The following is a 22,352-nucleotide window of genomic DNA, read 5'->3' as shown; positions in this document are numbered from 1 at the left end:
AATGGATGTTCGACATATGCGTGTAGACGCACGTTCAGCGAGAGACTATTTTGTTGAGAGTATGCTGTATACACGAGACGTGTTTAAAGCGCTGCCTGAACCCCCCGAGTGGTTACCTGTGCTCGACCAATTGGCTTCTGTGAAGCCTTTTTAAACCAAGTGCACTGGCCAAGTTGAAGCTGGTGTTTTAGTAAGTGTACATATTTTGTATGTATTTCCTTTGCTTGTGGTTATTAAAAGGCAATAAAGAAAAAAAAAAAAAAAAGTCAGAATGGCCGAGTGGTCTAAGGCGCCAGACGCAAGGGAAACCTTGCCCAGTGATACGAGTTGAACGAGGCTTCTGGTCCACGTATGTGTGCGTGGGTTCGAATCCCACTTCTGTCAATTTTTTTTACTTTACTACCAGCACAGAGTCAGCGTCTTCTTTTACTGGGGCTGACATACTGTATCAGAATGGCCGCGTGGTCTAAGGCGCCAGATTCAAGGGAAACCTTGCCCAGTGATACGAGTTGAACGAGGCTTCTGGTCCACGTATGTGGGCGTGGGTTCGAATCCCACTTCTGACAAACTTTTTTTACTTTACTACCAGCACAGAGTCAGCGTCTTCTTTTGCTGAGGCTGACATATCGTATCAGAATGGCCGAGTGGTCTAAGGCGCCAGACACAAGGTAAACCTTGCGAAGTGATATGGGTTGAACGAGGCTTCTGGTTCACATATGAGGGCGTGGGTTCGAATCCCACTTCTGACAAACTTTTTTTACTTTACTACCAGCACAGAGTCAGCGTCTTCTTTTGCTGAGGCTGACATATCGTATCAGAATGGCCGAGTGGTCTAAGGCGCCAGACACAAGGTAAACCTTGCGCAGTGATACGGGTTGAACGAGACTTCTGGTCCACGTACGTGTGCGTGGGTTCGAATCCCACTTCTGACAATTTTTTTTTACTTTACTACCAGAAGAAACTCAGTGTCTCCTTTTGCTTGGCTGAAATATTGTGTCAGAATGGCCGAGTTGTCCAAGGCGCCAGACATAAGGGAAACCTTGCCCAGTGATACGAGTTGAACGAGGCTTCTGGTCTACCTATGTGGGCATGGGTTCAAATCCCACTTCTGAGAAGCTTTTTTTTACTTTACTACCAGCACAGAGTCAGCGTCTTCTTTTGTTGAGGCTGACATATCGTATCAGAATGGCCGAGTGGTCTAAGGCGCCAGACACAAGGTAAACCTTGCGCAGTGATACGGGTTGAACGAGGCTTCTGGTCCAAATATGAGGGCGTGGGTTCGAATCCCACTTTTGATAAACATTTTTTATTTTACTACAAGAAGAAAGTCAGTGTCTCCTTTCGCTGGGCTGAAATATTGTGTCAGAATGGCCGAGTGGTCGAAGGCGCTAGACTCAATGGAAACCTTGCCCAGTGATACGGGTTGAACGAGGCTTCTGGTCTACGTATGTGGGCGTGGGTTCCAATCACACTTCTGAGAAGCTCTTTTTTTTACTTTACTATCAGCACAAAGTCAGTGTCTCTTTTTGCTGGGGCTGAAATATCGTGTCAGAATGGCCGAGTGGTCTAAGGCTCCAGACTCAAAGGAAACCTTGCCCAGTGATACGGGTTGAACGAGGCTTCTGGTCCACGTATGTGGGCGTGGGTTCGAATCCTATTCTCACAACTTTTTTTTTTACTTTACTACCAGAACAAAGCCAGTGTCTCCTTTTGCTGGGCTGAAATATTGTGTCAGAAAGACCGAGTGGTCTAAGGCGCCAGACTCAAGGTACACCTTGCGCAGTGATACGGGTTGAATGAGGCTTCTGGTCCACGTATGAGGGCGTGGGTTTGAATCCTACTTCTGACAAACTTTTTTTATTTTACTACAAGAACAAAGTCAGTGTCTCCTTTTGCTGGGGCTGATATATCGTATCAAAATGGCCGAGTGGTCTAAGGCGCCAGACTGAAGGGAAACCTTGCGCGGTGATGCGAGTTAAACGAGGCTTCTGGTCCACGTATGTGTGCGTGGGTTCGAATCTCACTTCCGTCAATTTTTTTACTTTACTACCAGCACAAAGTCAGTGTCTCCTTTTGCTGGGGCTGACATATTGTATCAGAAGGACCGCGTGGTCTAAGGCGCCAGACTCAAGGGAAACCTTTCCCAGTGATACGAATCGAACGAGGCTTCCGGTCCACGTATGTGGGCGTGGGTTCGAATCCCACTTCTGACAATTTTTTTTACTTTACTACCAGAACAAAGTCAGTGTCTTTTTTTGCTGGAGCTTATAAATCGTGTCAGAACGGCCGAGTTGTCTAAGGCACCAGACTTAAGGGAAACATTTCCCGGTGATACGGGCTAAACGAGGCTTCTGGTTCACGTATGTGGGCGTGGGTTCGAGTCCCACTTCTGACAAACTTTTTTTACTTTACTACCAGCACGAAGTCAGTGTCTTCTTTTGCTGGGGCTGATATATCGTGTCAGAATGGCCGAGTGGTCTAAGGCGCCGGACTCAAGGGAAACCTTGCCCAGTGATAGGGGTTGAACGAGGTTTCTGGTCCACGTATGTGAGCGTGTGTTCGAATCCCTCTTCTGACAAACTTTTTTTTACTTTACTACCAGCACGAAGTCAGTGTCTTCTTTTCCTGGGGCTGATATCTCGTATCAGAATGGCCGAGTGGTCTAAGGCGCCAGACGCAAGGAAAACCTTGCCCAGTGATACGAGTTGAACGAGGCTTCTGGTCCACGTATGTGTGCGTGGGTTCGAATCCCACTTCTGTCAATTTTTTTTTACTTTACTACCAGCGCAAAGTCAGCGTCTTCTTTTACTGGGGCTTAAATTTTGTATCAGAATGGCCGCGTGGTCTAAGGCGCCAGACTTAAGGGAAACATTTCCCGGTGATACGGGTTAAACGAGGCTTCTGGTTCACGTATGTGGGCGTGGGTTCGAATCCCACTTCTGACAAACTTTTTTTACTTTACTACCAGCACAAAGTCATGTTCTTCTTTTTGCTGGGGCTGATATGTCGTGTCAGAATGGCCGAGTGGTCTAAGGCGCCAGACGCAAAGGAAACCTTGCCCAGTGATACGAGTTGAACGAGGCTTCTGGTCCACGTATGTGTGCGTGGGTTCGAATCCCACTTCTGTCAATTTTTTTACTTTACTACCAGCACAGAGTCAGCGTCTTCTTTTACTGGGGCTGACATTTTGTATCAGAATGGCCGCGTGGTCTAAGGCGCCAGATTCAAGGGAAACCTTGCCCAGTGATACGAGTTGAACGAGGCTTCTGGTCCACGTATGTGTGCGTGGGTTCGAATCCCACTTCTGACAATTTTTTTTACTTTACTACCAGAAGAAAGTCAGTGTCTCCTTTTGCTTGGCTGAAATATCGTGTCAGAATGGCCGAGTTGTCTAAGGCGCCAGACTTGAGGGAAACCTTGCCCAGTGATACGAGTTGAACGAGGCTTCTGGTCTACCTATGTGGGCCTGGGTTCAAATCCCACTTCTGAGAAGCTTTTTTTTACTTTACTACCAGCACAAAGTCAGTGTCTCCTTTTGCTGGGGCTCAAATATCGTGTCAGAATGGCCGAGTGGTCTAAGGCGCCAGACGGAAGGGAAACCTTGCTCGGTGATGCGAGTTGAACGAGGTTTGTGGTCGACGTATGTGGGCGTGGGTTCGAATCCTATTCTGACAAACTTTTTTTTACTTTACTACCAGAACAAAGTCAGTGTCTCCTTTTGCTGGGCTGAAATATTGTGTCAGAATGGCCGAGTGGTCGAAGGCGCCAGACTTAAGGGAAACCTTGCCCAGTGATACGATTGTAACGAGGCTTCTGGTCCACGTATGTGGGCGTGGGTTCCAATCCCACTTCTGACAAACTTTTTTTTCTTTACTGCAAGCACGAAGTCAGTCTTTTCTTTTGCTGGGGCTGATATATCGTGTCAGAATGGCCGAGTGGTCTAAGGCGCCAGACTCAAGGGAAACCTTGCCCAGTGATACGGGTTGAACGAGGCTTCTAGTCCACGTATGTGGGCGTGGGTTCCAATCCTTTTCTGACAAACTTTTTTTTACTTCACTAACAGAACAAAGTCAGTGTCTCCTTTTGCTGGGGCTGATATATCGTATCAGAATGGCCGAGTGGTCTAAGGCTCCAGACTCAAGGGAAACCTTGCCCAGTGATACGGGTTGAACGAGGCTTCTGGTCCACGTATGTGGGCGTGGGTTCGAACCCTATTCTCACAAACTTTTTTCTACTTTACAACCAGAAAAAGTCAGTGTCTCCTTTTGCTGGGGCTGATATATCGTGTCGGAATGGCCGAGTGGTCTAAGGCGCCAGACGCAAGGGAAACCTTGCCCAGTGATACGAGTTGAACGAGGCTTCTGGTCCACTTATGTGTGCGTGGGTTCGAATCCCACTTCTGTCAATTTTTTTACTTTACTACCAGCACAGAGTCAGCGTCTTCTTTTACTGGGGCTGACATATTGTATCAGAATGGCCGCGTGGTCTAAGGCGCAAGATTCAAGGGAAACCTTGCCCAGTGATACGAGTTGAACGAGGCTTCAGGTCAACGTATGTGTGTGTGGGTGCGAATCCCACTTAAGACAAACTTTTTCTCCTTTACTACCAGAACAAAGTCAGTGTCTTCTTTTGCTGGAGCTTATAAATCGTGTCAGAACGGCCGAGTTGTCTAAGGCACCAGACTTAAGGGAAACATTGCCCGGTGATGCGAGTTGAACGAGGCTTCTGGTCTACCTATGTGGGCGTGGGTTCAAATCCCACTTCTGAGAAGCTTTTTTTTACTTTACTACCAGCACAAAGTCAGTGTCTCCTTTTGCTGGGGCTGATATGTATCAGAATGGCCGAGTGGTCTAAGGCGCCAGACTCAAGGGAAACCTTGGCCAGTAATAGGTGTTGAACGAGGCTTTTGGTACCTGTATGTGAGCGTGGGTTCGAATCCCTCTTCTGACAAACTTTTTTTTACTTTACTACCAGTACGAAGTCAGTGTCTTCTTTTGCTGGGGCTGATATCTCGTATCAGAATTGCCGATTGGTCTAAGGCGCCAGACGCAAGGAAAACCTTGCCCAGTGATACGAGTTGAACGAGGCTTCTGGTCCACGTATGTGTGCGTGGGTTCGAATCCCACTTCTGTCAATTTTTTTTACTTTACTACCAGCACAAAGTCAGCGTCTTCTTTTACTGGGGCTGACATATCGTATCAGAATGGCCGAGAGGTCTAAGGCGCCAGACTCAAGGGAAACCTTGCGCAGTGATACGGGTTGAACGAGGCTTCTGGTCCACGTATGTGGGCATGGGTTTGAATCCTACTTCTGACAAACTTTTTTTATTTTAGTGCAAGAACAAAGCCAGTGTCTCCTTTGGTTAGGACCAAAGTATCGTGTCAGAATGGCCGAGTGGTCGAAGGCGCCAGACCTTAGGGAAACCTTGCCCAGTGGTACGGGTTGAATTAGGCTTCTGGTCCACGTATGTGGGCGTGGGTTCGAATCCCACTTCTGACAAACTCTTTTTTTATTTACTACCAGCCCAAAGTCAGTGTCTCCTTTTGCTGGGCTGAAATATTGTGTCAGAATGGCCGAGCGGTCAAAGGCGCTAGACTCAAGGGAAACCATGTCCAGTCATACGAGTTGAACGAGGCTTCTGGTCAACGTATGTGTGCGTGGGTGCGAATCCCACTTCTGACAAACTTTTTTTACTTTACTACCAGAACGAAGTCAGTGTCTTCTTCTGCTGAAGCTTATATATCGTGTCAGAACGGCCGAGTTGTCTAAGGCATCAGACTTAAGGGAAACATTGTCCGGTGATACGGGTTAAACGAGCCTTCTGGTCTACCTATGTGGGCGTGGGTTCAAATCCCACTTCTGAGAAGCTTTTTTTTACTTTACTACCAGCACAAAGTCAGTGTCTCCTTTTGCTGGGGCTGATATGTATCAGAATGGCCGAGTGGTCTAAGGCGCCAGACTCAAGGGAAACCTTGCCCAGTGATAGGGGTTGAACGAGGCTTTTGGTACCTGTATGTGAGCGTGGGTTCGAATCCCTCTTCTGACAAACTTTTTTTTACTTTACTACCAGTACGAAGTCAGTGTCTTCTTTTGCTGGGGCTGATATCTCGTATCAGAATTGCCGATTGGTCTAAGGCGCCAGACGCAAGGAAAACCTTGCCCAGTGATACGAGTTGAACGAGGCTTCTGGTCCACGTATGTGTGCGTGGGTTCGAATCCCACTTCTGTCAATTTTTTTTACTTTACTACCAGCACAAAGTCAGCGTCTTCTTTTACTGGGGCTGACATATTGTATCAGAATGGCCGCGTGGTCTAAGGCGCCATATTTAAGGGAAACATTTCCCGGTGATACGGGTAAACGAGGCTTGTGGTTCACGTATGTGGGCGTGGGTTCGAATCCCACTTCTGACAAACTTTTTTTACTTTACTACCAGCACGAAGTCAGTGTCTTCTTTTGCTGGGGCTGATATATCGTGTCAGAATGGCCGAGTGGTCTAAGGCGCCAGACGCAAGGGAAACCTTGCCCAGTGATACGAGTTGAACGAGGCTTCTGGTCCACGTATGTGTGCGTGGGTTCGAATCCCACTTCTGTCAATTTTTTTTACTTTACTACCAGCACAGAGTCAGCGTCTTCTTTTACTGGGGCTGACATACTGTATCAGAATGGCCGCGTGGTCTAAGGCGCCAGATTCAAGGGAAACCTTGCCCAGTGATACGAGTTGAACGAGGCTTCTGGTCCACGTATGTGGGCGTGGGTTCGAATCCCACTTCTGACAAACTTTTTTTACTTTACTACCAGCACAGAGTCAGCGTCTTCTTTTGCTGAGGCTGACATATCGTATCAGAATGGCCGAGTGGTCTAAGGCGCCAGACACAAGGTAAACCTTGCGAAGTGATATGGGTTGAACGAGGCTTCTGGTTCACATATGAGGGCGTGGGTTCGAATCCCACTTCTGACAAACTTTTTTTACTTTACTACCAGCACAGAGTCAGCGTCTTCTTTTGCTGAGGCTGACATATCGTATCAGAATGGCCGAGTGGTCTAAGGCGCCAGACACAAGGTAAACCTTGCGCAGTGATACGGGTTGAACGAGGCTTCTGGTCCACGTACGTGTGCGTGGGTTCGAATCCCACTTCTGACAATTTTTTTTTACTTTACTACCAGAAGAAACTCAGTGTCTCCTTTTGCTTGGCTGAAATATTGTGTCAGAATGGCCGAGTTGTCCAAGGCGCCAGACACAAGGTAAACCTTGCGAAGTGATATGGGTTGAACGAGGCTTCTGGTTCACATATGAGGGCGTGGGTTCGAATCCCACTTCTGACAAACTTTTTTTACTTTACTACCAGCACAGAGTCAGCGTCTTCTTTTGCTGAGGCTGACATATCGTATCAGAATGGCCGAGTGGTCTAAGGCGCCAGACACAAGGTAAACCTTGCGCAGTGATACGGGTTGAACGAGGCTTCTGGTCCACGTACGTGTGCGTGGGTTCGAATCCCACTTCTGTCAATTTTTTTTTACTTTACTACCAGCACAAAGTCAGCGTCTTCTTTTACTGGGGCTGACATATTGTATCAGAATGGCCGCGTGGTCTAAGGCGCCAGACTTAAGGGAAACATTTCCCGGTGATACGGGTTAAACGAGGCTGCTGGTTCACGTATGTGGGCGTGGGTTCGAATCCCACTTCTGACAAACTTTTTTTACTTTACTACCAGCACGAAGTCAGTGTCTTCTTTTGCTGGGGCTGATATATCGTGTCAGAATGGCCGAGTGGTCTAAGGCGCCAGACGCAAGGGAAACCTTGCCCAGTGATACGAGTTGAACGAGGCTTCTGGTCCACGTATGTGTGCGTGGGTTCGAATCCCACTTCTGTCAATTTTTTTTACTTTACTACCAGCACAGAGTCAGCGTCTTCTTTTACTGGGGCTGACATATCGTATCAGATTGGCCGAGTGGTCTAAGGCGCCAGACACAAGGTAAACCTTGCGCAGTGATACGTGTTGAACGAGGCTTCTGGTCCACATATGAGGGCGTGGGTTCGAATCCCACTTTTGACAAACTTTTTTATTTTACTACAAGAAGAAAGTCAGTGTCTCCTTTTGCTGGGCTGAAATACTGTGTCAGAATGGCCGAGTGGTCGAAGGCGCTAGACTCAATGGAAACCTTGCCCAGTGATACGGGTTGAACGAGGCTTCTGGTCTACGTATGTGGGCGTGGGTTCAAATCCCACTTCTGAGAAGCTCTTTTTTTACTTTACTACCAGCACAAAGTCAGTGCCTCTTTTTGCTGGGGCTGAAATATCGTGTCAGAATGGCCGAGTGGTCTAAGGCTCCAGACTCAAGGGAAACCTTGCCCAGTGATACGGGTTGAACGAGGCTTCTGGTCCACGTATGTGGGCGTGGGTTCGAATCCTATTCTCACAACTTTTTTTTTCTTTACTACCAGAACAAAGCCAGTGTCTCCTTTTGCTGGGCTGAAATATTGTGTCAGAATGACCGAGTGGTCTAAGGTGCCAGACTCAAGGTAAACCTTGCGCAGTGAGACAGGTTGAATGAGGCTTCTGGTCCGCGTATGACGGCGTGGGTTTGAATCCTACTTCTGACAAACTTTTTTTATTTTACTACAAGAACAAAGTCAGTGTCTCCTTTTGCTGGGGCTGATATATCGTATCAGAATGGCCGAGTGGTCTAAGGCGCCAGACTGAAGGGAAACCTTGCGCGGTGATGCGAGTTAAACGAGGCTTCTGGTCCACGTATGTGTGCGTGGGTTCGAATCTCACTTCCGTCAATTTTTTTACTTTACTACCAGCACAAAGTCAGTGTCTCCTTTTGCTGGGGCTGACATATTGTATCAGAATGGCCGCGTGGTCTAAGGCGCCAGACTCAAGGGAAACCTTTCCCAGTGATACGAGTCGAACGAGGCTTCCGGTCCACGTATGTGGGCGTGGGTTCGAATCCCACTTCTGACAATTTTTTTTACTTTACTACCAGAACAAAGTCAGTGTCTTTTTTTGCTGGAGCTTATAAATCGTGTCCGAACGGCCGAGTTGTCTAAGGCACCAGACTTAAGGGAAACATTTCCCGGTGATACGGGTTAAACGAGGCTTCTGGTTCACGTATGTGGGCGTGGGTTCGAGTCCCACTTCTGACAAACTTTTTTTACTTTACTACCAGCACGAAGTCAGTGTCTTCTTTTGCTGGGGCTGATATATCGTGTCAGAATGGCCGAGTGGTCTAAGGCGCCAGACTCAAGGGAAACCTTGCCCAGTGATAGGGGTTGAACGAGGTTTCTGGTCCACGTATGTGAGCGTGGGTTCGAATCCCTCTTCTGACAAACTTTTTTTTACTTTACTACCAGCACGAAGTCAGTGTCTTCTTTTCCTGGAGCTGATATCTCGTATCAGAATGGCCGAGTGGTCTAAGGCGCCAGACGCAAGGAAAACCTTGCCCAGTGATACGAGTTGAACGAGGCTTCTGGTCCACGTATGTGTGCGTGGGTTCGAATCCCACTTCTGTCAATTTTTTTTACTTTACTACCAGCACGAAGTCAGTGTCTTCTTTTGCTGGGGCTGATATCTCGTATCAGAATTGCCGATTGGTCTAAGGCGCCAGACGCAAGGAAAACCTTGCCCAGTGATACGAGTTGAACGAGGCTTCTGGTCCACGTATGTGTGCGTGGGTTCGAATCCCACTTCTGTCAATTTTTTTTTACTTTACTACCAGCACAAAGTCAGCGTCTTCTTTTACTGGGGCTGACATATTGTATCAGAATGGCCGCGTGGTCTAAGGCGCCAGACTTAAGGGAAACATTTCCCGGTGATATGGGTTAAACGAGGCTTCTGGTTCACGTATGTGGGCGTGGGTTCGAATCCCACTTCTGACAAACTTTTTTTACTTTACTACCAGCACGAAGTCAGTGTCTTCTTTCGCTTGGGCTGATATATCGTGTCAGAATGGCCGAGTGGTCTAAGGCGCCAGACGCAAGGGAAACCTTGCCCAGTGATACGAGTTAAACGAGGCTTCTGGTCCACGTATGTGTGCGTGGGTTCGAATCCCACTTCTGTCAATTTTTTTTACTTTACTACCAGCACAGAGTCAGCGTCTTCTTTTACTGGGGCTGACAGATTGTATCAGAATGGCCGCGTGGTCTAAGGCGCCAGATTCAAGGGAAGCCTTGCCCAGTGATACGAGTTGAACGAGGCTTCTGGTCCACGTATGTGGGCGTGGGTTCGAATCCCACTTCTGACAAACTTTTTTTACTTTACTACCAGCACAGAGTCAGCGTCTTCTTTTGCTGAGGCTGACATATCGTATCAGAATGGCCGAGTGGTCTAAGGCGCCAGACACAAGGTAAACCTTGCGCAGTGATACGTGTTGAACGAGGCTTCTGGTCCACATATGAGGGCGTGGGTTCGAATCCCACTTTTGACAAACTTTTTTTATTTTACTACAAGAAGAAAGTCAGTGTCTCCTTTTGCTGGGCTGAAATATTGTGTCAGAATGGCCGAGTGGTCGAAGGCGCTAGACTCAATGGAAACCTTGCCCAGTGATACGGGTTGAACGAGGCTTCTGGTCTACGTATGTGGGCGTGGGTTCAAATCCCACTTCTGAGAAGCTCTTTTTTTTACTTTACTACCAGCACAAAGTCAGTGTCTCTTTTTGCTGGGGCTGAAATATCGTGTCAGAATGTCCGAGTGGTCTAAGGCTCCAGACTCAAGGGAAACCTTGCCCAGTGATACGGGTTGAACGAGGCTTCTGGTCCACGTATGTGGGCGTGGGTTCGAATCCTATTCTCACAACTTTTTTTTTTCTTTACTACCAGAACAAAGCCAGCGTCTCCTTTTGCTGGGCTGAAATATTGTGTCAGAATGACCGAGTGGTCTAAGGCGCCAGACTCAAGGTAAACCTTGCGCAGTGAGACAGGTTGAATCAGGCTTCTGGTCCACGTATGACGGCGTGGGTTTGAATCCTACTTCTGACAAACTTTTTTTATTTTACTACAAGAACAAAGTCAGTGTCTCCTTTTGCTGGGGCTGATATATCGTATCAAAATGGCCGAGTGGTCTAAGGCGCCAGACTGAAGGGAAACCTTGCGCGGTGATGCGAGTTAAACGAGGCTTCTGGTCCACGTATGTGTGCGTGGGTTCGAATCTCACTTCCGTCAATTTTTTTACTTTACTACCAGCACAAAGTCAGTGTCTCCTTTTGCTGGGGCTGACATATTGTATCAGAAGGGCCGCGTGGTCTAAGGCGCCAGACTCAAGGGAAACCTTTCCCAGTGATACGAATCGAACGAGGCTTCCGGTCCACGTATGTGGGCGTGGGTTCGAATCCCACTTCTGACAATTTTTTTTACTTTACTACCAGAACAAAGTCAGTGTCTTTTTTTGCTGGAGCTTATAAATCGTGTCAGAACGGCCGAGTTGTCTAAGGCACCAGACTTAAGGGAAACATTTCCCGGTGATACGGGTTAAACGAGGCTTCTGGTTCACGTATGTGGGCGTGGGTTCGAGTCCCACTTCTGACAAACTTTTTTTACTTTACTACCAGCACGAAGTCAGTGTCTTCTTTTGCTGGGGCTGATATATCGTGTCAGAATGGCCGAGTGGTCTAAGGCGCCAGACTCAAGGGAAACCTTGCCCAGTGATAGGGGTTGAACGAGGTTTCTGGTCCACGTATGTGAGCGTGTGTTCGAATCCCTCTTCTGACAAACTTTTTTTTACTTTACTACCAGCACGAAGTCAGTGTCTTCTTTTCCTGGGGCTGATATCTCGTATCAGAATGGCCGAGTGGTCTAAGGCGCCAGACGCAAGGAAAACCTTGCCCAGTGATACGAGTTGAACGAGGCTTCTGGTCCACGTATGTGTGCGTGGGTTCGAATCCCACTTCTGTCAATTTTTTTTTACTTTACTACCAGCGCAAAGTCAGCGTCTTCTTTTACTGAGGCTTAAATTTTGTATCAGAATGGCCGCGTGGTCTAAGGCGCCAGACTTAAGGGAAACATTTCCCGGTGATACGGGTTAAACGAGGCTTCTGGTTCACGTATGTGGGCGTGGGTTCGAATCCCACTTCTGACAAACTTTTTTTACTTTACTACCAGCACAAAGTCATGTTCTTCTTTTTGCTGGGGCTGATATGTCGTGTCAGAATGGCCGAGTGGTCTAAGGCGCCAGACGCAAAGGAAACCTTGCCCAGTGATACGAGTTGAACGAGGCTTCTGGTCCACGTATGTGTGCGTGGGTTCGAATCCCACTTCTGTCAATTTTTTTACTTTACTACCAGCACAGAGTCAGCGTCTTCTTTTACTGGGGCTGACATTTTGTATCAGAATGGCCGCGTGGTCTAAGGCGCCAGATTCAAGGGAAACCTTGCCCAGTGATACGAGTTGAACGAGGCTTCTGGTCCACGTATGTGTGCGTGGGTTCGAATCCCACTTCTGACAATTTTTTTTACTTTACTACCAGAAGAAAGTCAGTGTCTCCTTTTGCTTGGCTGAAATATCGTGTCAGAATGGCCGAGTTGTCTAAGGCGCCAGACTTGAGGGAAACCTTGCCCAGTGATACGAGTTGAACGAGGCTTCTGGTCTACCTATGTGGGCGTGGGTTCAAATCCCACTTCTGAGAAACTTTTTTTTACTTTACTACCAGCACAAAGTCAGTGTCTCCTTTTGCTGGGGCTCAAATATCGTGTCAGAATGGCCGAGTGGTCTAAGGCGCCAGACGGATGGGAAACCTTGCTCGGTGATGCGAGTTGAACGAGGTTTGTGGTCGACGTATGTGGGCGTGGGTTCGAATCCTATTCTGACAAACTTTTTTTTACTTTACTACCAGAACAAAGTCAGTGTCTCCTTTTGCTGGGCTGAAATATTGTGTCAGAATGGCCGAGTGGTCGAAGGCGCCAGACTTAAGGGAAACCTTGCCCAGTGATACGATTGTAACGAGGCTTCTGGTCCACGTATGTGGGCGTGGGTTCCAATCCCACTTCTGACAAACTTTTTTTTCTTTACTGCAAGCACGAAGTCAGTCTTTTCTTTTGCTGGGGCTGATATATCGTGTCAGAATGGCCGAGTGGTCTAAGGCGCCAGACTCAAGGGAAACCTTGCCCAGTGATACGGGTTGAACGAGGCTTCTAGTCCACGTATGTGGGCGTGGGTTCCAATCCTTTTCTGACAAACTTTTTTTTACTTCACTAACAGAACAAAGTCAGTGTCTCCTTTTGCTGGGGCTGATATATCGTATCAGAATGGCCGAGTGGTCTAAGGCTCCAGACTCAAGGGAAACCTTGCCCAGTGATACGGGTTGAACGAGGCTTCTGGTCCACGTATGTGGGCGTGGGTTCGAACCCTATTCTCACAAACTTTTTTCTACTTTACAACCAGAAAAAGTCAGTGTCTCCTTTTGCTGGGGCTGATATATCGTGTCGGAATGGCCGAGTGGTCTAAGGCGCCAGACGCAAGGGAAACCTTGCCCAGTGATACGAGTTGAACGAGGCTTCTGGTCCACTTATGTGTGCGTGGGTTCGAATCCCACTTCTGTCAATTTTTTTACTTTACTACCAGCACAGAGTCAGCGTCTTCTTTTACTGGGGCTGACATATTGTATCAGAATGGCCGCGTGGTCTAAGGCGCAAGATTCAAGGGAAACCTTGCCCAGTGATACGAGTTGAACGAGGCTTCAGGTCAACGTATGTGTGTGTGGGTGCGAATCCCACTTAAGACAAACTTTTTCTCCTTTACTACCAGAACAAAGTCAGTGTCTTCTTTTGCTGGAGCTTATAAATCGTGTCAGAACGGCCGAGTTGTCTAAGGCACCAGACTTAAGGGAAACATTGCCCGGTGATGCGAGTTGAACGAGGCTTCTGGTCCTCGTATGTGTGCGTGGGTTCGAATCTCACTTCTGTCAATTTTTTTACTTTACTACCAGAACAGAGTAAGCGTCTTCTTTTGCTGAGGCTGACATATCGTATCAGAATGGCCGAGAGGTCTAAGGCGCCAGACTCAAGGGAAACCTTGCGCAGTGATACGGGTTGAACGAGGCTTCTGGTCCACGTATGTGTGCGTGGGTTCGAATCCCACTTCTGTCAATTTTTTTTACTTTACTACCAGCACAGAGTCAGCGTCTTCTTTTACTGGGGCTGACATATCGTATCAGAATGGCCGAGTGGTCTAAGGCGCCAGACACAAGGTAAACCTTGCGCAGAGATACGGGTTGAACGAGGCTTCTGGTCCAAATATGAGGGCGTGGGTTCGAATCCCACTTTTGATAAACATTTTTTATTTTACTACAAGAAGAAAGTCAGTGTCTCCTTTCGCTGGGCTGAAATATTGTGTCAGAATGGCCGAGTGGTCGAAGGCGCTAGACTCAATGGAAACCTTGCCCAGTGATACGGGTTGAACGAGGCTTCTGGTCTACGTATGTGGGCGTGGGTTCCAATCACACTTCTGAGAAGCTCTTTTTTTTACTTTACTATCAGCACAAAGTCAGTGTCTCTTTTTGCTGGGGCTGAAATATCGTGTCAGAATGGCCGAGTGGTCTAAGGCTCCAGACTCAAAGGAAACCTTGCCCAGTGATACGGGTTGAACGAGGCTTCTGGTCCACGTATGTGGGCGTGGGTTCGAATCCTATTCTCACAACTTTTTTTTACTTTACTACCAGAACAAAGCCAGTGTCTCCTTTTGCTGGGCTGAAATATTGTGTCAGAATGACCGAGTGGTCTAAGGCGCCAGACTCAAGGTACACCTTGCGCAGTGATACGGGTTGAATGAGGCTTCTGGTCCACGTATGAGGGCGTGGGTTTAATCCCACTTCTGACAAACTCTTTTTTTTATTTACTACCAGCCCAAAGTCAGTGTCTCCTTTTGCTGGGCTGAAATATTGTGTCAGAATGGCCGAGCGGTCGAAGGCGCTAGACTCAAGGGAAACCATGTCCAGTCATACGAGTTGAACGAGGCTTCTGGTTAACGTATGTGTGCGTGGGTGCGAATCCCACTTCTGACAAACTTTTTTTACTTTACTACAAGAACGAAGTCAGTGTCTTCTGCTGAAGCTTATATATCGTGTCAGAACGGCCGAGTTGTCTAAGGCATCAGACTTAAGGGAAACATTGTCCGGTGATACAGGTTAAACGAGCCTTCTGGTCTACCTATGTGGGCGTGGGTTCAAATCCCACATCTGAGAAGCTTTTTTTTTTACTTTACTACCAGCACAAAGTCAGTGTCTCCTTTTGCTGGGGCTGATATGTATCAGAATGGCCGAGTGGTCTAAGGCGCCAGACTCAAGGGAAACCTTGCCCAGTGATAGGGGTTGAACGAGGCTTCTGGTCCACGTATGTGAGCGTGGGTTCGAATCCCTCTTCTGACAAACTTTTTTTTACTTTACTACCAGCACGAAGTCAGTGTCTTCTTTTGCTGGGGCTGATATCTCGTATCAGAATTGCCGATTGGTCTAAGGCGCCAGACGCAAGGAAAACCTTGCCCAGTGATACGAGTTGAACGAGGCTTCTGGTCCACGTATGTGTGCGTGGGTTCGAATCCCACTTCTGTCAATTTTTTTTTACTTTACTACCAGCACAAAGTCAGCGTCTTCTTTTACTGGGGCTGACATATTGTATCAGAATGGCCGCGTGGTCTAAGGCGCCAGACTTAAGGGAAACATTTCCCGGTGATACGGGTTAAACGAGGCTGCTGGTTCACGTATGTGGGCGTGGGTTCGAATACCACTTCTGACAAACTTTTTTTACTTTACTACCAGCACAAAGTCAGTGTCTCCTTTTGCTGGGGCTGATATGTATCAGAATGGCCGAGTGGTCTAAGGCGCCAGACTCAAGGGAAACCTTGCCCAGTGATAGGGGTTGAACGAGGTTTCTGGTCCACGTATGTGAGCGTGGGTTCGAATCCCTCTTCTGACAAACTTTTTTTTACTTTACTACCAGCACGAAGTCAGTGTCTTCTTTTCCTGGAGCTGATATCTCGTATCAGAATGGCCGAGTGGTCTAAGGCGCCAGACGCAAGGAAAACCTTGCCCAGTGATACGAGTTGAACGAGGCTTCTGGTCCACGTATGTGTGCGTGGGTTCGAATCCCACTTCTGTCAATTTTTTTACTTTACTACCAGCACGAAGTCAGTGTCTTCTTTTGCTGGGGCTGATATCTCGTATCAGAATTGCCGATTGGTCTAAGGCGCCAGACGCAAGGAAAACCTTGCCCAGTGATACGAGTTGAACGAGGCTTCTGGTCCACGTATGTGTGCGTGGGTTCGAATCCCACTTCTGTCAATTTTTTTTTACTTTACTACCAGCACAAAGTCAGCGTCTTCTTTTACTGGGGCTGACATATTGTATCAGAATGGCCGCGTGGTCTAAGGCGCCAGACTTAAGGGAAACATTTCCCGGTGATATGGGTTAAACGAGGCTTCTGGTTCACGTATGTGGGCGTGGGTTCGAATCCCACTTCTGACAAACTTTTTTTACTTTACTACCAGCACGAAGTCAGTGTCTTCTTTCGCTTGGGCTGATATATCGTGTCAGAATGGCCGAGTGGTCTAAGGCGCCAGACGCAAGGGAAACCTTGCCCAGTGATACGAGTTAAACGAGGCTTCTGGTCCACGTATGTGTGCGTGGGTTCGAATCCCACTTCTGTCAATTTTTTTTACTTTACTACCAGCACAGAGTCAGCGTCTTCTTTTACTGGGGCTGACAGATTGTATCAGAATGGCCGCGTGGTCTAAGGCGCCAGATTCAAGGGAAGCCTTGCCCAGTGATACGAGTTGAACGAGGCTTCTGGTCCACGTATGTGGGCGTGGGTTCGAATCCCACTTCTGACAAACTTTTTTTACTTTACTACCAGCACAGAGTCAGCGTCTTCTTTTGCTGAGGCTGACATATCGTATCAGAATGGCCGAGTGGTCTAAGGCGCCAGACACAAGGTAAACCTTGCGCAGTGATACGTGTTGAACGAGGCTTCTGGTCCACATATGAGGGCGTGGGTTCGAATCCCACTTTTGACAAACTTTTTTTATTTTACTACAAGAAGAAAGTCAGTGTCTCCTTTTGCTGGGCTGAAATATTGTGTCAGAATGGCCGAGTGGTCGAAGGCGCTAGACTCAATGGAAACCTTGCCCAGTGATACGGGTTGAACGAGGCTTCTGGTCTACGTATGTGGGCGTGGGTTCAAATCCCACTTCTGAGAAGCTCTTTTTTTTACTTTACTACCAGCACAAAGTCAGTGTCTCTTTTTGCTGGGGCTGAAATATCGTGTCAGAATGGCCGAGTGGTCTAAGGCTCCAGACTCAAGGGAAACCTTTCCCAGTGATACGGGTTGAACGAGGCTTCTGGTCCACGTATGTGGGCGTGGGTTCGAATCCTATTCTCACAACTTTTTTTTTCTTTACTACCAGAACAAAGCCAGCGTCTCCTTTTGCTGGGCTGAAATATTGTGTCAGAATGACCGAGTGGTCTAAGGCGCCAGACTCAAGGTAAACCTTGCGCAGTGAGACAGGTTGAATCAGGCTTCTGGTCCACGTATGACGGCGTGGGTTTGAATCCTACTTCTGACAAACTTTTTTTATTTTACTACAAGAACAAAGTCAGTGTCTCCTTTTGCTGGGGCTGATATATCGTATCAAAATGGCCGAGTGGTCTAAGGCGCCAGACTGAAGGGAAACCTTGCGCGGTGATGCGAGTTAAACGAGGCTTCTGGTCCACGTATGTGTGCGTGGGTTCGAATCTCACTTCCGTCAATTTTTTTACTTTACTACCAGCACAAAGTCAGTGTCTCCTTTTGCTGGGGCTGACATATTGTATCAGAAGGGCCGCGTGGTCTAAGGCGCCAGACTCAAGGGAAACCTTTCCCAGTGATACGAATCGAACGAGGCTTCCGGTCCACGTATGTGGGCGTGGGTTCGAATCCCACTTCTGACAATTTTTTTTACTTTACTACCAGAACAAAGTCAGTGTCTTTTTTTGCTGGAGCTTATAAATCGTGTCAGAACGGCCGAGTTGTCTAAGGCACCAGACTTAAGGGAAACATTTCCCGGTGATACGGGTTAAACGAGGCTTCTGGTTCACGTATGTGGGCGTGGGTTCGAGTCCCACTTCTGACAAACTTTTTTTACTTTACTACCAGCACGAAGTCAGTGTCTTCTTTTGCTGGGGCTGATATATCGTGTCAGAATGGCCGAGTGGTCTAAGGCGCCAGACTCAAGGGAAACCTTGCCCAGTGATAGGGGTTGAACGAGGTTTCTGGTCCACGTATGTGAGCGTGTGTTCGAATCCCTCTTCTGACAAACTTTTTTTTACTTTACTACCAGCACGAAGTCAGTGTCTTCTTTTCCTGGGGCTGATATCTCGTATCAGAATGGCCGAGTGGTCTAAGGCGCCAGACGCAAGGAAAACCTTGCCCAGTGATACGAGTTGAACGAGGCTTCTGGTCCACGTATGTGTGCGTGGGTTCGAATCCCACTTCTGTCAATTTTTTTTTACTTTACTACCAGCGCAAAGTCAGCGTCTTCTTTTACTGAGGCTTAAATTTTGTATCAGAATGGCCGCGTGGTCTAAGGCGCCAGACTTAAGGGAAACATTTCCCGGTGATACGGGTTAAACGAGGCTTCTGGTTCACGTATGTGGGCGTGGGTTCGAATCCCACTTCTGACAAACTTTTTTTACTTTACTACCAGCACAAAGTCATGTTCTTCTTTTTGCTGGGGCTGATATGTCGTGTCAGAATGGCCGAGTGGTCTAAGGCGCCAGACGCAAAGGAAACCTTGCCCAGTGATACGAGTTGAACGAGGCTTCTGGTCCACGTATGTGTGCGTGGGTTCGAATCCCACTTCTGTCAATTTTTTTACTTTACTACCAGCACAGAGTCAGCGTCTTCTTTTACTGGGGCTGACATTTTGTATCAGAATGGCCGCGTGGTCTAAGGCGCCAGATTCAAGGGAAACCTTGCCCAGTGATACGAGTTGAACGAGGCTTCTGGTCCACGTATGTGTGCGTGGGTTCGAATCCCACTTCTGACAATTTTTTTTACTTTACTACCAGAAGAAAGTCAGTGTCTCCTTTTGCTTGGCTGAAATATCGTGTCAGAATGGCCGAGTTGTCTAAGGCGCCAGACTTGAGGGAAACCTTGCCCAGTGATACGAGTTGAACGAGGCTTCTGGTCTACCTATGTGGGCGTGGGTTCAAATCCCACTTCTGAGAAACTTTTTTTTACTTTACTACCAGCACAAAGTCAGTGTCTCCTTTTGCTGGGGCTCAAATATCGTGTCAGAATGGCCGAGTGGTCTAAGGCGCCAGACGGATGGGAAACCTTGCTCGGTGATGCGAGTTGAACGAGGTTTGTGGTCGACGTATGTGGGCGTGGGTTCGAATCCTATTCTGACAAACTTTTTTTTACTTTACTACCAGAACAAAGTCAGTGTCTCCTTTTGCTGGGCTGAAATATTGTGTCAGAATGGCCGAGTGGTCGAAGGCGCCAGACTTAAGGGAAACCTTGCCCAGTGATACGATTGTAACGAGGCTTCTGGTCCACGTATGTGGGCGTGGGTTCCAATCCCACTTCTGACAAACTTTTTTTTCTTTACTGCAAGCACGAAGTCAGTCTTTTCTTTTGCTGGGGCTGATATATCTTGTCAGAATGGCCGAGTGGTCTAAGGCGCCAGACTCAAGGGAAACCTTGCCCAGTGATACGGGTTGAACGAGGCTTCTAGTCCACGTATGTGGGCGTGGGTTCCAATCCTTTTCTGACAAACTTTTTTTTACTTCACTAACAGAACAAAGTCAGTGTCTCCTTTTGCTGGGGCTGATATATCGTATCAGAATGGCCGAGTGGTCTAAGGCTCCAGACTCAAGGGAAACCTTGCCCAGTGATACGGGTTGAACGAGGCTTCTGGTCCACGTATGTGGGCGTGGGTTCGAACCCTATTCTCACAAACTTTTTTCTACTTTACAACCAGAAAAAGTCAGTGTCTCCTTTTGCTGGGGCTGATATATCGTGTCGGAATGGCCGAGTGGTCTAAGGCGCCAGACGCAAGGGAAACCTTGCCCAGTGATACGAGTTGAACGAGGCTTCTGGTCCACTTATGTGTGCGTGGGTTCGAATCCCACTTCTGTCAATTTTTTTACTTTACTACCAGCACAGAGTCAGCGTCTTCTTTTACTGGGGCTGACATATTGTATCAGAATGGCCGCGTGGTCTAAGGCGCAAGATTCAAGGGAAACCTTGCCCAGTGATACGAGTTGAACGAGGCTTCAGGTCAACGTATGTGTGTGTGGGTGCGAATCCCACTTAAGACAAACTTTTTCTCCTTTACTACCAGAACAAAGTCAGTGTCTTCTTTTGCTGGAGCTTATAAATCGTGTCAGAACGGCCGAGTTGTCTAAGGCACCAGACTTAAGGGAAACATTGCCCGGTGATGCGAGTTGAACGAGGCTTCTGGTCCTCGTATGTGTGCGTGGGTTCGAATCTCACTTCTGTCAATTTTTTTACTTTACTACCAGAACAGAGTAAGCGTCTTCTTTTGCTGAGGCTGACATATCGTATCAGAATGGCCGAGAGGTCTAAGGCGCCAGACTCAAGGGAAACCTTGCGCAGTGATACGGGTTGAACGAGGCTTCTGGTCCACGTATGTGTGCGTGGGTTCGAATCCCACTTCTGTCAATTTTTTTTACTTTACTACCAGCACAGAGTCAGCGTCTTCTTTTACTGGGGCTGACATACTGTATCAGAATGGCCGCGTGGTCTAAGGCGCCAGATTCAAGGGAAACCTTGCCCAGTGATACGAGTTGAACGAGGCTTCTGGTCCACGTATGTGGGCGTGGGTTCGAATCCCACTTCTGACAAACTTTTTTTTACTTTACTACCAGCACAGAGTCAGCGTCTTCTTTTGCTGAGGCTGACATATCGTATCAGAATGGCCGAGTGGTCTAAGGCGCCAGACACAAGGTAAACCTTGCGAAGTGATATGGGTTGAACGAGGCTTCTGGTTCACATATGAGGGCGTGGGTTCGAATCCCACTTCTGACAAACTTTTTTTACTTTACTACCAGCACAGAGTCAGCGTCTTCTTTTGCTGAGGCTGACATATCGTATCAGAATGGCCGAGTCATTCCACTTCGGGCCGCGATAGCGAGCGGACGCGTTTGGAATGGGCTCCGTCGGAGCGGTATCAGCGGCCGTGTCTGGCCGCGGAAACAGGAACGAAGATAGCGAATACCAGTTTATTTTGCCGGAAATGCCAAAAGGACGACTTGTTATCAACACCGTGTTTTTACACGGTGATGTACGAGCGAGGCCATACAAGGTCGAAGATTTCAGGGACGCATTGACGCCAACGGGCCTGCTGCCGGATGTGGTAAGCCTCGGTGCATACCAGGTTAACCACTTGTGGGCGGTGACATTCAATGACGCCGCTCCCACGAAACGCCTGCTCGCCTTGAAGGAGCTGCAAGTGAAGGGGCGGCGCTGCGTCGTCGTCGACCCACAGGACCAGCAGGTGCGGCTACGAATTCACTGGCTGCTTCACGGAGTGAGCGACGAAGAAGTACAGACGGCGCTGTCGGCTTTCGGCAAGGTCGTGGAGGTGAGCCGTGAGCGGTGGCGTGTCCCGGGCATGGCCGACAAGTGTTCGACCACAAGAACAGCTCTCCTGAAGCTGAAAAGCGGCGTCAAGGTCGAAGACCTTCCGCACCAGATCAGGATCGATGGAGAGCTGGCCTTGCTGGTTGTGCCTGGTCGGCCGATGCAATGCTTGCGCTGCCAAGGCAAAGGGCACGTCCGCCGAGAGTGCAAGGTACCCCGTTGCTCGCGGTGCAAACGCTTCGGACACGTCGAGGCCGATTGCGTTCGAACGTACGCCAGTGCAATGGGGCCAGCGAAGAACGAGGCGATGGCTGATTACGTCATGGACGTGGCCGAGGCAGAGGACGCCGCCAAAGGGGTCGGAAGCCCAGTGGTCCCTGTGACTACTGGAGGGGCGGCGCCGGCAGACACACCCAAGTTTCCGGAGACTCCCCAGCTTTCGACTACACCGGCCAGCGCCCCGTCAACGGCCGAGCCTGAGCGGGTCGAGACGGACGTGGTTCCAGTGGGGACAGCTGACACAACGGAGGGTCAGGGAGAGACGGCGGCGGACAGCGACGACGAGATGTGCGTGACCAGCGCCACGCTAAAGCGTCCACTCGACGACTCGGTAGAGCAGGACGGGGCGTCGTCCACCAGCAGCCAGGAGCCGCCTGCGAAGGCGCCGCAAGGGAGGTGGCGTAGTCTCAAACCTAAGCCGAAAGTCCCTACCGACCGGAGACTGGCGGACAAGGCAAAAGAAAACAGCGCTGGGAAGCAGGATGGTCCTGGAGGCGGCTAGC

General features: G+C 48.6%; 12 non-coding genes across 12 annotated transcripts; all 12 read left to right on the top strand.

Moving 5' to 3' along the window:
- The first annotated feature begins 447 nt into the window (after nt 1–447).
- TRNAL-CAA (transfer RNA leucine (anticodon CAA)) lies at nt 448–566 on the top strand. The gene is made up of 2 exons: nt 448–485; nt 521–566. It is a non-coding gene; the product is annotated as a tRNA-Leu (tRNA).
- Nucleotides 567–630: 64 nt separating this feature from the next.
- On the top strand, nt 631–749 carry TRNAL-CAA (transfer RNA leucine (anticodon CAA)). Its single transcript has 2 exons — nt 631–668; nt 704–749. It is a non-coding gene; the product is annotated as a tRNA-Leu (tRNA).
- A 2,989-nt stretch (nt 750–3,738) lies between these two features.
- TRNAL-UAA (transfer RNA leucine (anticodon UAA)) lies at nt 3,739–3,857 on the top strand. The gene is made up of 2 exons: nt 3,739–3,776; nt 3,812–3,857. It is a non-coding gene; the product is annotated as a tRNA-Leu (tRNA).
- Nucleotides 3,858–6,657: 2,800 nt separating this feature from the next.
- TRNAL-CAA (transfer RNA leucine (anticodon CAA)) lies at nt 6,658–6,776 on the top strand. Its single transcript has 2 exons — nt 6,658–6,695; nt 6,731–6,776. It is a non-coding gene; the product is annotated as a tRNA-Leu (tRNA).
- Nucleotides 6,777–6,840: 64 nt separating this feature from the next.
- On the top strand, nt 6,841–6,959 carry TRNAL-CAA (transfer RNA leucine (anticodon CAA)). Its single transcript has 2 exons — nt 6,841–6,878; nt 6,914–6,959. It is a non-coding gene; the product is annotated as a tRNA-Leu (tRNA).
- A 2,253-nt stretch (nt 6,960–9,212) lies between these two features.
- On the top strand, nt 9,213–9,331 carry TRNAL-CAA (transfer RNA leucine (anticodon CAA)). The gene is made up of 2 exons: nt 9,213–9,250; nt 9,286–9,331. It is a non-coding gene; the product is annotated as a tRNA-Leu (tRNA).
- Nucleotides 9,332–10,126: 795 nt separating this feature from the next.
- Nucleotides 10,127–10,245, top strand: TRNAL-CAA (transfer RNA leucine (anticodon CAA)). The gene is made up of 2 exons: nt 10,127–10,164; nt 10,200–10,245. It is a non-coding gene; the product is annotated as a tRNA-Leu (tRNA).
- A 2,622-nt stretch (nt 10,246–12,867) lies between these two features.
- TRNAL-UAA (transfer RNA leucine (anticodon UAA)) lies at nt 12,868–12,986 on the top strand. Its single transcript has 2 exons — nt 12,868–12,905; nt 12,941–12,986. It is a non-coding gene; the product is annotated as a tRNA-Leu (tRNA).
- A 3,711-nt stretch (nt 12,987–16,697) lies between these two features.
- On the top strand, nt 16,698–16,816 carry TRNAL-CAA (transfer RNA leucine (anticodon CAA)). Its single transcript has 2 exons — nt 16,698–16,735; nt 16,771–16,816. It is a non-coding gene; the product is annotated as a tRNA-Leu (tRNA).
- Nucleotides 16,817–19,437: 2,621 nt separating this feature from the next.
- Nucleotides 19,438–19,556, top strand: TRNAL-UAA (transfer RNA leucine (anticodon UAA)). The gene is made up of 2 exons: nt 19,438–19,475; nt 19,511–19,556. It is a non-coding gene; the product is annotated as a tRNA-Leu (tRNA).
- A 1,156-nt stretch (nt 19,557–20,712) lies between these two features.
- Nucleotides 20,713–20,831, top strand: TRNAL-CAA (transfer RNA leucine (anticodon CAA)). The gene is made up of 2 exons: nt 20,713–20,750; nt 20,786–20,831. It is a non-coding gene; the product is annotated as a tRNA-Leu (tRNA).
- A 65-nt stretch (nt 20,832–20,896) lies between these two features.
- TRNAL-CAA (transfer RNA leucine (anticodon CAA)) lies at nt 20,897–21,015 on the top strand. The gene is made up of 2 exons: nt 20,897–20,934; nt 20,970–21,015. It is a non-coding gene; the product is annotated as a tRNA-Leu (tRNA).
- Nucleotides 21,016–22,352: the final 1,337 nt, after the last annotated feature.

Source organism: Rhipicephalus microplus, chromosome 2 (assembly GCF_043290135.1).
Source record: "Rhipicephalus microplus isolate Deutch F79 chromosome 2, USDA_Rmic, whole genome shotgun sequence".
Classification (NCBI taxonomy): Eukaryota; Metazoa; Arthropoda; class Arachnida; order Ixodida; family Ixodidae; genus Rhipicephalus; species Rhipicephalus microplus.
The sequence above is the reverse complement of the archived record's forward strand: the minus strand, read 5'-3'. Positions and strand labels throughout refer to the sequence as shown.